Source organism: Hipposideros armiger, unplaced genomic scaffold (genome assembly GCF_001890085.2).
Source record: "Hipposideros armiger isolate ML-2016 unplaced genomic scaffold, ASM189008v1 scaffold_223, whole genome shotgun sequence".
NCBI lineage: Eukaryota > Metazoa > Chordata > Mammalia > Chiroptera > Hipposideridae > Hipposideros > Hipposideros armiger.
This window is the reverse complement of record NW_017731573.1, coordinates 1,540,455-1,555,754: the sequence shown is the minus strand read 5'-3', so window position 1 is coordinate 1,555,754 and position 15,300 is coordinate 1,540,455. Positions and strand designations below refer to the sequence as shown.

The 15,300-nt window shown below is 42.4% G+C and overlaps 1 protein-coding gene and 1 pseudogene across 5 annotated transcripts in view; both read right to left on the bottom strand.

Moving 5' to 3' along the window:
• Positions 1–15,300, bottom strand: part of AUTS2 (activator of transcription and developmental regulator AUTS2) — a 1,181,390-nt gene that overhangs the window by 1,057,063 nt on the left and 109,027 nt on the right. The gene's annotated exons all lie outside the window — the stretch shown is intronic.
• Positions 3,816–11,957, bottom strand: LOC109389140 (eukaryotic translation initiation factor 2 subunit 3 pseudogene; annotated as a pseudogene).

Here is a 15,300-nt window from a genome sequence, read left to right as displayed (position 1 = left end):
CTCTCTCTCTCTCTCTCTCTCTCTCTCTCTCTCTCTCTCTCTCTGATAACCGATCTGACAACCACCTGGCTACTCAGTAACTAACAGGCAGGGGGCACCCACAGTGTGTATACTTGGGACAAAGGGATGGTTCATGTCCTGGGTGGGACGGAGAGAGATCATTACACTACTCAGAACACTAGGCAATTTAAAACTCATGAACTGTTTATTTTTGGGATTTTCCATTCAATATTTTCAGACTGCAGTTGACCTCAGGTAACTAAAACTTTGGGAAAATGAAACCTCGGATAAGGGAGGACTACTGTAAATGTGATAGCCTGGGGCATAGGTGCACGGTTGCTGGAGTACCTGAGAGGAGTGGCCACAGTAGGTGACAATGCATGGGACCTCACCACGTGATGCTCACTGCTCACACCTGGACCACCCTGAGTGGCCACAGGAGGTGACAATGCATGGGACCTCACCACGTGATGCTCACTGCTCACACATGGACCAACAATTGCCCCTGGTCACTAGGAGTCCCCGTTGGTAATGTTCCATACAGCTGACCAGTATGACACTTGGATGCTGCTGTGCTGAGTGGAAACTGCCCACCAGATTCTGGTCTCTTATTGTTCTGCTGCTGCCTGTGTCAGCCTTTTCTTAGCTTCTCAGTCTTCCGCAGCTTTCTCAGGGTGAACTCCATTTCAACTTCTTTGGCTTTCTTCGAAAAAAAGCCTAGTACATGCTGTGGCCCCATTTCCTCCTGCTTGAGAACATTTCATAGCCACTGCTGCGGCCATTCCCCCAAGATCCTAATAAATCTCCCCGCAGTGCACTGGGCAGCCCCTTTCTACCACAACAGCAGAAGCCGTCTTGACTGCTTACACAGGATTCTCCACCTGAAAAGCAATATACTGACTTCTTACAAGTCTGCCCACCTTTTCCTCTGTTATTCTAACACTTAACTGCTACCTGTCCCCAAGATTATTTCATTGAAAAGAAAAATACCTTTGTTTAAGCAAACCTCATATATGGACTTATGAATTTACTCAAAAGATAAATGGGGCATGACTTTGGTTATAAAAGGATTTTTCACTTTAGAAAATGATTCATAATAGCATTACTAAAAATGGCAAGCTGTCCTATTTCATCCTAAATTTAGGAGTCAATTCTCACACAAATCTTAGAGGACACATCATTAGGTCAGGTGAAGTCTATCTGCACAAAGAGATCTCCCCAGCAGCCAGGCTTGGACTCCCATCATGTATTCTTAGAAATATTATATTTAACCATCACCAATTTGGAAACCTATAACCCTCAAGGGTTGACTGATAATCATTCTATTGTGAAAGGCTATCATTCCTAAAATGTAGGTCTCAACTCCAAAATGTCTCAAAGTGCAGTACCTGTAAAGCCACCACACCAACCAGTGTCCTGCTCTTGCTGGCTGAGATTCCAGACGTGTAACTGCCCAGGTAGCCAGCCAGTGCATTCCCATTTTCTCCTGCACACACATTACCATGCCAAATGACTCACACTGTTCTCTGCCACTTCTTACAGGACTCTTCTTGGACTTTTTCTATGCTCACACTGCCTGATCATCAATTTGCATGTCAGTTCCTTTTAATTGGATTTCATCCAACCAGAATTACAGCTGCCTCTCTCTCTCTGAAAGAATAAAGTGATTTTTTTCCTTCAACAAAGCCAGGGTCCCTACCAGGGAATCAAACTGTCACTCCACTTGCTATTAATTATCCTGAGCTACGCCACTGTTTTCCTTCCTTCAAAAAGCCATGAACCATATTCCTTCCCCTGTGATTAACAGCAGTCATCATGACGCTTCACATGCAGTGAACCAACACAAGAGGGAAACCCAGGCATCAAGCATAAATGACAAGCAATGACAAGAACACTTTCAGCAGAGCATTTCACTAAAAGCAAAGCCTCTTACACAAAATAAATGAATCTGAGGTTAAAGGCTTGTCTTACACATTCCTAGGGCAAAAGACCCCTCTACTTCCCGGGGCAGTCCATTGCACTGTCTCAATCCACGAGGCAAAGGCAGGTTTCCCAATGCCTAAATCTCTTCAGCCACCATGTAAGCCTGTGATTTGTTTCTCTGGTGATGGCCAAGCTCTTACCAGCCTCCTCTACAGGACAATGCCCCTGACATTTGAAGGCTCCTCTTAAATCATCCTTCTGTCTCCCTTCTTGCTGTTGTATCATACTCAGGAGAGGGACCAGGATGGAAAGAAGTCTCAAAACAGTTTCATGTGAGACTCAGTTGAAGAAACTGAGATTTTTTTTTCTTTAAATTTATCATACTTGGGGAATATGATAGCTGTCTTTAAAAAAATCTCAAGGGCTTCAAGTGTGAAAGAGGAAATTAGATTTATTCAATATGACCCCAGAGAATAAAACAAGCAAGAACCAATAGGTTCTACAACCTGCAAAGAGAGTTCCCCTTGAAATAAAGCAGGAACTCTCCATTTCCCGAAAAATGGAGCTGTTCAAAGAAAACATTACCTGCCAAAACCGCCATTTGGAAGAGATGTCCACAAGCCCCTGTAGGGCAGGCTGGCTACGAGGATCTCCGCCCTCATTCCAACATTAAAACTGTACCAAACTCATCACGAAATGTTTAGGTGGCTGAGGTGTTAGCAGTGTGAAGAGGAGCGAGGCTTTAGGGCAATGAATGATGGGCCTCCCAGACCACCACATACACAGCACACATTCCTAATGACAATCTGCTATGCAAGAAGCAGGGGGAGCGCATCATGTCACCTCACTGGAGTGTGGGCGTGAGGAGAGTTTGGGAAAAGGCCCCCCTACTGCGGAAGGTATTATAATGGCTCCCTGAAGATTTCAAATGTCCTAATCCTGTGAATACGTTATGTTCCCCGTGGCAAAAGGGAATTAAGATCATAGATGGAATTAAGGATGCTGATCATCTGATCTTAAAATAAAGGAGGATTATCATGCATTGTCCAGGTGGGCCTAATATGATCTCAAAGGTCCTTACGTAGAAGAGGACAATGTGACTATGGAAGCGGAAAACAGAGATGGCATGGTGAGAAGGACCCAACCTGTTCCTGCTGGCACTAAAGATGAAGGAACCAGAGGCCGTGACTACTAGAAGGCTCCAGAAGCGGGAAAAGACAAGGTTGGTCTCCCCTGGAGTCTCCAGAAACACCGCCCTGCTGACACCTTGGCTGCAGCCCAAGGAGACTCGAATTCGGCCTGTGACCTACAGAACTGTAAGATAATAAATTTGAGTTGTTTCTGTTTCTTTGTTTTTTCATGCTCTAAAGGATAATTTTATTTGAATCTATTAATTTCTTTTTACTCAAAATGGCAAAGATAAAGCAACAGAACATATAAGGCAAAGGGAAGCTGGTCTTCAAGAATTTGTGTCTTTAAGCTTTTACTGGTATAACAATCCTTTCAAGCCTAGCGCTACTCAAAGATGAATCATGAAAAAAAAAACACAACTGTATTTCAAACAGGTTTGGTGGTATGTGTGCTACCGCAAAGGCTGGTTGTAGCAGAGTTTTGTTTCAAACCTGCATTGATGTATAAATCAGATGTTATTTGGGAATGATCAATTTCTGGTAAAATGTAGATTCAATCCAACATTGTGCCAATTCTTACATTTATTGTAGACTCCATTTTAGTACGAGAGGTTAAATTTCATCACCCAAAAGTGAGAAGAACAGCCACTACTAAGGTAATGAGCTGTGAAATTCACTCCCCGCTCCTGCTTTGAAAATATACCCCTAGATTGTTAAGAGACAATCTGACTTTATCCAAATGCTTTATTTAAATGGAATTCTTCAGTCATCATCTACTGTTGGCCTGATCGTCATGCCTCTTCTTGACGCCAGTGTTTCCCAGCTCTCTAACGATTTTTCCTCCTACTTCTGTGCACACAGCATTAGTCAGAATGGTTTTGCCCCAGTTGGCCTTGACTGCACTAACTCTTCCTCCCGTCCACAGGGACCCTGTGTTCACGGGCACGCATTCTCAGACCTCTGCTGCTTCCTCATCTCCTTCAGCACGCACACCTTAGCCGTCTAAGCAGGAAATGGGAGCTTCTGTGAAGGTCTCAGGTAAAGCTCCAGCTTTGTGTCAGCCCAGCACAAAGTGGGGTCAACGTTTGCTCCAAGTCCGGTACGACGCCCTGGAGCAGCATCCTGAAGATCATTATGTCCACCAACAGTCGCCCAATTTTGGAAAAGACTCGTTTACACATCAGTTTCCCTTCACTGTCTTTGGAAATACAAGTGTGACTTCCACCTCCTGGCCCACCTCTGACACTCCTCTTAGAATACCACCACCAGCTACACCCCCCTAAGGGTGGTCAACTTCACAGCCAGGTCTGCTGACTTCAAACGACCTAATAACAGTAAGTCAGGGCTCTGAAGTAAAGTCTCTTGGGGTACTGGAATTTTCTTTCCTATTTCCACAGACAACCTTAACATTGTATGTCAGCTGAGCAGAAATTGGGATCACAGAAGCTCTGTCTGCTACTACCTTGTCAAACACAAGGAGCTGTTCATACTGTTCTTTAGCCTGACTTTCTTTTACCAAATCAACTTTATTTTGAACAATCAAAATGTGCTTCAGTTTCATGATTTCTATTGCAGCCAGGTGTTCAGAAGTCAGAGGCTGAGGACAAGGCTCATTACAGCCATCAAGAGAAGAGCTGCGTCCATCTCTGCTGCACCGTTCAGCACACAGCCATGAAAACATCAAGGCCAGGGCAGTCGACAAAGGAGACATGTCTGACTAATATGAAGTTCCCTTCGGTCTGCAGGAAGCTCATCGGTGCACTGCTCCCACAGGAGCTAGAACATTCTGGCCGAGGAAAACTTGAGTCATCAAGCTCACAAATCTTAGCATTAGCATATCCAAGGTTGTATTTCCTTCTAGTTCACTTTTGAACCTGACAGTGTGAACTCCAGGAATAGCTTTTACTACTGTGGATTTTCCATGAGCTACATAAGCAACTGCACCTGTATTAATTGTGGTTTGTCTGCTGATAACTTTGTGTGAAAGAGGCATCAATTTGGTAACATCCAAGGTGGTGAGATCCTGGAGAGAAAGATATGTTTGCCCCAAAGTTGGGTTGTTTAAAGTCACTAAATTTGGTGGTAATTTGTTACAACAGCAAACAGGAAACAAATACACCCACCAAAGATCCTGATATGCTTATACAGTATCAGAAAAAATGAGTAATGTTTGCTGAATAGTTTAAAATCATAATCTTTAATTATCTTTATCTTTGTCTCATAAGACAAGCACAGGTTAGTGGAGGTACGAGGTGTGGTCAAACAATATGGTGAATGTTTAAATTTAAAAAAATTTATTACAGTAAAAGACACATTGCCATTAATCCCCCTCAAAATACTCCCCCACTTCGAACACACTTATCCCATCGTTCTTGCCACTTTCTGAAGCAGTTCTGGAAGTCCTCTTTCCTGAGTGTCTTTAGTTGCGCTGTCAGGGCTGCCTCAATGTCCTGAATCATTTTGACTTTAGGGAAGAGCCAGAAGTTACATAGTGCCAGAGGTGGTGAATAAGATGGATGACGACACACCGTAATGTTTTTATTTGAAATTGCCATACCAGAAGCGATGTGTGACACGGAGTGTTGTGTTGATGGAGAATGAACTAAAGATACTCACGAGACAACTTCCAGAACTGCTTCAGAAAGTGGCAAGAACAATCGGATGTGTTTGAAGCGAGGGGGAGTATTTTGAGCGGGATTAATGGCAATTTGTCTTTTACTATAATAAATTGTTTTTATTCAAACATTCACTGTATCTTTTGATCACACCTCGTATATCCAGACCAACATAAACTGTCTTAACAATTAGCCTTTAGATGCCATATCCATGTTCACATCACACACTTGGCACATAACAGGCTCCCAATAAATTTTTAGTAATTTAAATTGAAGAGCCAAAGTTCAAATGCCATCTTGGGCCTCCTTCACTGGCAGGGACAAAAACGCTTCCATGCTAACTGTCCACGGCTCTATCACTAAACAATCTTAGCCCAGGGTTAAAATAGTAGGTGAACTCTGTCCAACTGCCTTTCGTTTAGCGAAAAAACAAAAACAAAAAAAACAAAGGAAAGTGTATGTATGTGGGTGCGCATGAGAGAGACAGAGAAACTTTCCAGTTGTCTACGTTTCCCCTTCAATAACGATCACTCCAGATTATACTCCAAAACTCTACTTCCACCCCATTCCAAAAGGAACAAATGGCACCACTATAGGTATGGAGCCCCCAACGACAGAAAACTTAAGGCAAGGAACATCAAAAATCATTCCTTATTCCTTTCCTTCTGCTCCCTCCATCCCTTCCTTCCGGTGTCCATCCTTCACAATCAGGAATGCTACCCAACCTGTCTGTCCTCATTTTCCCTAAGAGTATGGTCACCCCTGGCTTTGTGCGAGCCCAGGAGCGAGCAACCAAAATGCTAGAGTTTCCACTTGGGCCACAAAGGGCCCATCAGGCCAGCTCCCATGCTCCCTAATGCCCACACCCAGGGTGCTGGTGGCAGATGCTGCCCAGAATGCTTTGTCAGCCAGAACCAGGTGGCATGCCACAGCCTTTGCTCACCAATACTGCTGATTTTAGTGCCTAGGACTCTTCAGCAGTGTTTATATCTGGCCCCATATAAGTACACATAGCCAGACAATCCCTTTGACACACTCTAAATCAGAGGCACACGCAACTCCATTCTGAAATAAGCCTGAGTCTGTCCCTTTGGAAAGGAAGGGGGAAAGCTTGGGAAACAAACATTTAAAGCAGACACTATGCAGCTGTGGGAGAGCATGGACTTATAAAGGAGGGAAACTTTTACTTAGACACGCACACACTTAATATGTGAAAACGTGTATGCTCCCAAGAGCTTAAATTTAGGACTTTAAAAATGAAAAATGTCAGTATTATCATTAACAAGAGTCTCTCTTATTCTCAAACTAAAGAAAACTGAGCTTCCAGGCCCCTGAGACCAGCAGAGAGGGCCTCAGGGACCATCTCCCTGTGGGTTCTCCTAACAGACATGCAGTGCTTAGACGTGTACACTGTGGGGCCAGGCTGCCGGGATTCCTCCCCCACTGTCATACTTACTAGAAAACTTCCTGGGTCCTCTGTGCCTCGTTTCGCTCACTCACAAAATGGAGTGACTGCAGTGCCCACACCTCACAAGGGTGTTATGAAGGTTAAGTGAGTTCACACACACAAACCACTTCAGAGCAGTGCCTGGCAGGCAGCACGTAGCTCACTTGTTCATGTAAGCAAGCATCCTCCATGTTTGTCCCTCATACTGACCCTACTGGGCACACTGTCATCTCTGATCAGTGACCACTCTGGCTCTAATAACCCACCGCCAATCCCTTCCTTCTCCATTTTGACTGCCTAACCTGACCATGCACGAATGGGAAGGGCTATGTCTCTGGGTTTTGATGGACACAGACTGACTTTTAGGAAGAGTCTACATGAGACTACTATCCTCCAATAAACCAAGTAGCCAAGTAGCTTTAGTCTGTATGTTGCTTCCTATGAACTGACGATCACTAAGGAATCCTTCCACTGGAGCCCTCAACTGGCCCAGGGGTTATCTGTTCCCAGCCTGAAATGCATCCTCGATGGCTCTCTGGGGAAGAAATACGGATAATGCTTCAGGAGCTCCTGATGTCCTCTCAGCTGCCGCCCACCCAACATAGGAACTGGTCAGCTCCTGGCCATCTGAAAATCGTCTTTCAAACACAGCTTAATTACAATTGCTCTAAACATTTCTAAAACCACTTTATTTTTCATTTTTTTAATTTTTTGCTTATGCCTCAAGAAAAGTTACACCAGCCAAAGAAGGGGTTATACCAATTCTTTAAATCATTTACTGATGTTAAATCTAAGCTGGGTTACCTAGGTAGTCAACGACCTTCTATGGCATTTGACTCCAAATAAAATTGGCTTCCTCAGGAAAATTTAGGCAATACTAAACAAAGACTAACACAACTTAAACTACTGATAGAAAGGTGTAATAAAAATATGTCCAAGAAAAGCACCAATGAGGCATCTCTGAGCCTTTGGAATTAAAGCTATAAAAAAAAGAGTAAGACATATCTGTGACAAGTATGCTGAATACTACAAGATGTTGATGGGGAAAAAAAAAAATCAACATAAATGGAGAGACATATCCTGATCGTGGATTAGCAGATTCAACATAGTAAACACTTCTCCCCAAATTTATCTACAGATTTAATGAAGTTTCGATCAAAATCCCAGGAGGAGATATGTAAGATGATTCTAAAATGTATGTGGAAAGGCAAAGGAACTAAGTAGTCCAAATAATGTTTACTGAAGACTCATACTTGATTTTAAGTCAATATAAAGGTACAATAATCAAGACAGTGTGATATTAAAGAAGAGACATCTAAATCTAATGGAACAGGATAGGAAATATTTATGCGCACACACACACAATATTTTAACATATGCTTCACAAAGGAAGTTGACAAACACATGAGGTGTTCAACATCACTGGTTAGGAAAACGCAAACTTAACACGCAATGAGATTCTACTACATGACTATAAGAATGGCTAAAATTTTTTAAATACTGATCATACCAAGTGTTGGCAAGAATATGGAGGAACTAGAACACTTAAACACTGCTGTTGGGAATGTAAAATGATGCAAACACTTTAGATGTTAACAGAAAGGAATGAGACCTCTGGACATGGTGAATACATTCACTGTCCTAACTGTGGGGTAACTGCATGGGTACATATACTATGTCAAACCTTAAGACATTGTACAGTTTAAATATGTGAAGTTTACTGTATGTTAATTACAACTTCAATTTTTTGAAAAGAACCTAGAGGGAGGGGCAAAGTAAAATAAAACAAGCATTATATCTGCTCATGTCCTAACAGTTTATAGTCAAATGAAATAATCAGACAAATAAACAATACAGCACAGGAGGTCCCACCAAGAGGGACGTATGGAGTGCTATGCACACACAAAGGAAGAGCATTAGCCTGATTTGGGGGCTAAATATGACTTAATGCAGGAAAGGCTGTCAGAGCTGACATCTGAACTATGAGTATGACTAATTAAACTGATTAGCCCTGTAAGTAAGAGTGCTTAGAAATGATGCCATGTTTATTTTATTTTTAAGTCAACCTCATTATCACATCCCATTTCATGTGTATTATTTCCTAATGACTATGTTGTACTTTACTGTAAGATACCACACGTAACACATACCACATATTACATACAAATGTACACTTTGGAGATAGTCATTTCCTCAGATCATCTGTTGTAGGATTGCAGCAAAGACTAGTTTTATTTTGTTCTGTACATGGGGAAAAAAATTGTAGAACTCAACGTAAGGAACCAAGCTAATCTGGGTTTTTTTCCCCTCTATTTTTACAGGGATAGAAATACATTATGAAAAGTTGTTTCAAAGGAAGCACAGGAAGTGCTTGTTTACAGGGATTTAAAGCAATTGTCCTCAGACCAACAAGCCTTTAAATTTATTCTACACTCATATATTATAGACTTAACATAGATATGTCCAGAGAACCACAAATAAATAGTGCTTGTTTTTTCCTAAGAAAAATGTATCTTTAATAATTCTAACTTCTCTGCACAATAAGTAAAATAATTTATATCATTAATTACAACCCTAAAGGTACTCTGGAACAAAGCACATTAAAACAAGGTTGTATCCTTCCACTATTCAAGACCAAATAGTAATTACAAAACACTTGCCCTTTTCTCATTTTCTCTGATTTTAACATCCTGTGCAGCCTCCTTCCCAGCTCTAAATGCTATAAACTCATTCTTAAGCGATCATTTTCATGTTAATTGCAGGGGGGGGGGCACACAGGCAAGGCAATGAAAGAGAACCATGTAAACTAAGTGGTCCATTTTCCCCCATGTGTGCTAAACAGACTTCAAAAGAAGACACAAGAAAGCCTCAACTTCCCTTTAAATACGGATTTCTACCTGTCCACTGAATGACTCGCTTGTCCAAGGTCTCAGTCACCGTGTTATTCTGGTGTTAAGAAACGAAAAACAGCCTAAACGGCCAAAAGGAGGAAAAAAAGAACAGAAGGCATGCAGCATGCGAAGGAAACCACTAAGGACTCTATCTGCCATCAAGAGCAGCTCTGACAATTACAGCCTCTCCCACAGGCCAGTTCAACACATCCCACTGTGAGATGGTGAACACACAGCTTCACAACATGTACATGCCGTGCAGTTCAGAAACATTCGGTACATCTGTACCTACAATATTTCCCCAACCTCCCTTTCAACAACCAGACAAGACATTTGAGCAGAGCAATGGAGATGTTAGTTGAACAGATTAAATATTCGCTGTCACAGTCAAGCCACCTTCTTAAAGATAAGACAATGTTTCTTAAAAAGGACTTCTCAGCTAAAGGACTATAATTTGGAAGTTCAAGTTTTTGTCGCCCGTATAGAGAGGACATAATCAGGAACTCACATTCCCTAACTTTAGCTTTCCTATAAACTATGGCTGTTCTTACTTAGGGAATAACAATAAATACTGAAGGATCTGAGCTATGACCCCCCATCTAGGTTCCCACACCAGTGACTCTCCTAACCGAGTATCAGGGTGAAAGCCAGTCTACCACATCCCAAAGCGCCCAGCCAAAAGCCTCAATTTGAGTTTAATTGCCAAATACATTTTATAATTAGAACACACAACCAGTAACAAGCTTAATTATAACAGTGGGCATTTTAATTGCTTTTGGAAAACTAGCCAACAACCTGTGGTATACACTTCAAAAGAATGCAATTTCATGAGCTAATTAAGATCTAAACCCTGACAAACTGTAACGCTCACAGTGATACTCACTTGCAAGCTGCATAAAGTAAGGTATATAAAAGATAGTTTAGAAATTACTTAAGGAAATTAGGGGACTTGTTTACTTCGATTTTGCTTTGGATCTTCCCACAAGTTAGAGGGCTGGCCTTCAAGACGAGAAAGTTTCCCAACTAGGAAAGTCAAAATCATTTCCTTTGTTTAAGTCATTTTAGATCATTTCATACTTGGTTTATTTAGCTGATTTGGGAAGGTTCTGGCATTTTTAAGGGAGGAGACTAAAAAGAAGAACAGATGTTTTGAGTGATGTTACTGAAGCAATGAGTTAAAATTTGGTCAACGGACAAAGCTCCAAAAGTACCAGGAGAGTTTTCTAAGAAAAAGGAGGAATAGCATTTTGTCTCATTTCTAACTCCCTCACACTCCTTCCTCACTTATAAAGTTTGGTGTTCTGGTTTATATACCAGAAGTGCCCAAAATAACGTATACAAGTGGAGACTTTGGTCAACGTTGCTCAAGCAGTAGTTCGCTGTAATCAGAAGTGTCTGGACGCTGATGGTAACCACTTTGAGCACCTCTTGTAATTGCAGAAGTCAAACATGACTTGTACTCATCTTTTGTTATCAGTATACATTGAGTATTACAATTTTAATAGTTTTTTCCTTTCTTAAAATGTGTATACATTTTTTTGGCATCCTCTGTATTTAAAGAACAAAATCCTCTTGGTGAAAAGATTCAACAGAAGGTAAAATCTCTGGTTTTGCCCTTTCCACTTTGAGTCGGCACACACTTGCAACTAAGAGCACAAAAGTACCTTGTTACCTGCCCTGCTGAGCACTAGGATGGATCATTTCAGAAATGTGCTCATTTCCAAGGAGCCATGATGACTCTGACTCACCATCTCTAAGGGGTGAAAACTTACCCAAACGATCAGAATGGCCAGGCAGACCTTACTCAACACTGAGAGGGGGACGTTACAGTAAAAAACACGGTCTGAACGTTCCTGGTTGTACTGTAGAACTCCAATGTGTCCCCCATGCTGGGGATAACTCTCTCCTCTGGTGTCAAACTGAACTCCTGGTCACACAATGATTCACACATGGCGGCCAAAAGAAGCCCTTCCTTGGTTCACACCAACTAGCTGAAGTCCAGATGAGCTAGACTGCCTATTCCTGGGAAAGGCACAGAAGAGCCACAGCCTGGTTTCACAGGGGTTACCAAAGAAGAACTGAGTTTTCTAAACTTGTCTTCTCCACCCTCAGGCTAGTTCTTCCAAGGTCTTCTAAAGCTGGCCTCCAGCCAGCCTGTGCAATCCTGCTAAGTCTGCTCACTGCGACAGTCCCCAGCAACGGGGCTTTGTGACAAACTCAGTCCTCAGCAAGGAAGCAAGTCCTTTGTGCACAGGCAGCCAGCCAAGGCAGCAGGGCATCAGCTGAGTCATCAGGGATGTCTGAGCTCCTTTCAGTGGCTGAGAACTAAGCACATACTACCCCTCCCTCAGCTTCGAGAGACATGTTCATGTCTCTGCAGCAAAGATGGAAGGAATTCAGTGGGGGATACATTTTTCTCAAAGGCTCTCAATAATCAACCAAATTCTACATCCTTCAAAAACCATCCACATCAGGTACCCTAAATCAAAATTCAATAAAAAGGCCCCTAAACATGCCTTTCTTCATTATCACGTATTAGTTATTCCTTCCCTAAGAGAAAATAGAGGAAATAAGACTGCAAACTGCCATGGCATGACGAGGTCACAACTCTGACCTTCACAGTAACACAGACTCCGTGTTAAGCCTGATTTACAGACTCCAAACACTGGACACCCAGCATTCAGCACATGAGAGGGGCACATGACATCTCTGTGCCCCTGCAGGAGCCACAGCCCCTTCCCCTCAAGCTACAGCTCCGGACTCACTGACAACCACTTCTCCCACCTGCAAGGAAGAGATGTCTGGTCACTGAAGTCCAGAATCCCACAGAACGCTATCACAATGCTTTTGAAATATTGTCTTTCTGTTTCTATTAGTCACCCACAAAAAGAAAACAAAGTCTCAAAAAGGTTTTTTCTTTTGGTCACCCACGAGAAAGAGTTTAGGAGAGCTGATCAATCTGATGCTCTGGGATAATTTTCTGCTTGGGTTCCGGCAGATATTAACAAACTGGTGATATCAGACACGGCTAGGTAAGCTAAACATTGCAGCACCCTCTGTGTGCCATTCAGACTTTACTTGAACAAACTGGGCTTTCACAAAGGGATTCAAAGGATCAAACATGTCACTCAGAGGTCATTCTCTGAGTCCCATCTGGGACCTTAAAGAAAACCTATAAAACAAAGACTCAGAGAAGGAGGCTCTAAAGTCAGTATGCCAATCCACCAGTCCCAAAAGCCTAGGTACAGAGACTAACCAATGTTTTAGCCCCCAAACCATAAGTATGGGCAGCATAGGTGATGGTATGAACATGTGTGAGGGAGGGCTCTCACTAAGGCCTACTCTACAAGGCAGACATGTAATAACGAGATAGAAATAGGGTCTAAAAGTACCAAATAAAGAAAGTCAGCGTTGCTAGGTACATCTTTCAGTGACATGTTTGTTTGATTTTTTTTTTCCAATAAATGGTAGCTATCCTGTTCTCCCACCAAGTGGATTCTGTCCAAACTAGATTCAGATGTTAATCCCACCAGGGTAGAGATTTGGTGTGCTTTGTTCACAAAGGTAGCCAGCACCCAGAATAGTACCTGGCACACTATGCGCAGGCAAATATCACATGACAATAATGAGTGCGTGCCAATATCACATGACAATTGCTTCAATTTTCACTCTAGTTTCTAAGGAAAGAAACTAGAGATTAAGACACGGAAGTGGCATGCCAAGGTCACACAGCTGGCGAGGGGCAGCATGACATTTCCTACACCTGTATGTCCTGAGAACAGATCACATATATTGGCTGTTGTAAGCATTAGGCTAACTTCGTAGTGTACTCACCCACTACGTATATACGTAGTGTATCCTTTATTAATAGCTTACTCTAAATTCTGCATTGAGCCAGGCCCTAAATAATTGGTATTTACCTCTAGCAATCGTTATAAATGATGAAACCAGCCAAAGACAGCAAACTACTGGCACCACAAACCTAACCCCTGACTAAAATTGACATTTGTAAAACCCACAGCTCTCGCTGAAGGGGCCGCCGGTCTGTATAAAAGCAGGCAGATAAAGTCTGATAATCACAGCACAGAAAGAGCTAACTTGTTGAACATGTTGCTGATCTCTTAGGAGGATGGGAAAAACCTTGCTTTTATCGGTAAGGTGACCAAAAGAAACAGTTTTAAAATGTGACAGCTGGTCACCTTTGAGACTCCAGGGGCAATTCAGGTGTTCCCTATAGAGAAAAAGGGCAACAGACCTGAATAAATGCCAGGAGAAGTGTCAGAGGTGGCACAGACTCCAAACCCGACCTCCCAGTACCTTCCTGGTAGTTTCCTGGGACCATCCAGCCTTTGGTACCACTTAGAGCAGAAGCTTCACCATTCTCCTGCCTCACAATTACAAGGGATCGTGTAACCACATGAGGTGGAGTGAAAGCTCATCACACAGCACAACACAAACAGCTGTGAGCGTGCAGTTAAAGGACGGCAGCTCCATTCGACAGCACACCTGCAATTATTTAATGTCTAGTTAAGCTTGTCTCCATTTAATAAATTACTTGATAATTACAAAGAGAATGAGAAGAAAAGACATCAGCCACAACTGAGAACTGGAGGCAAGGGTGGGAATTAACAAACAAATGTAGCGCAAAACTCCTCAGAAAAGGTCTAGGGAACAACAAAGAGTGTGAGCCAAACAAATTTCAGTAATTCAATTTGTCAGGTACTTCATAAGCATCTATTAGGTTCCAGGCAGGATGTCAGCCATGGCCAAAGGCCCGAGGCTGCCTTGTCGGGTCCGAGGCTAACCTGTCGAGTCCGGGGCTGACCTGTTGGGGCCCCTGCCTTCTGTGTGCTCACACAGTCCCTGAGCTACTTCTCGGAGGAAGGGCTGGAGGAAGGGTCCAGTTCTCTTCCTTTTCCAGGAAGGTAGAAAACCTTCATGATTATCAATTAACATTTTCACGGAGTAAAAGAATGGATACTTCCTGCCCTTCCAACACACAGCCAGCTTTTATCTGTCCAGAAAACCAAAACAGAATGTGTCAGAACAATAAAAATCTATAGGCAATATCAAAATCTCATTTTCACCAATAACTTCAGCCAGCTATTTCCTGAAATTCACCCAAAACATTGGGTTGTCGGAAAAGTCATGACGTATTTTTTTCTGTTGTTTATTGCAAAAATGTGTCATGACTTTTCCGACAACCCAATAAATTTATTTTCTTCTATCTTTACTTCTCCTGACAGCCCTCTAGTAAAACAAAATTGCAAGAAGGAAGAAAACAAAAGGAAAGG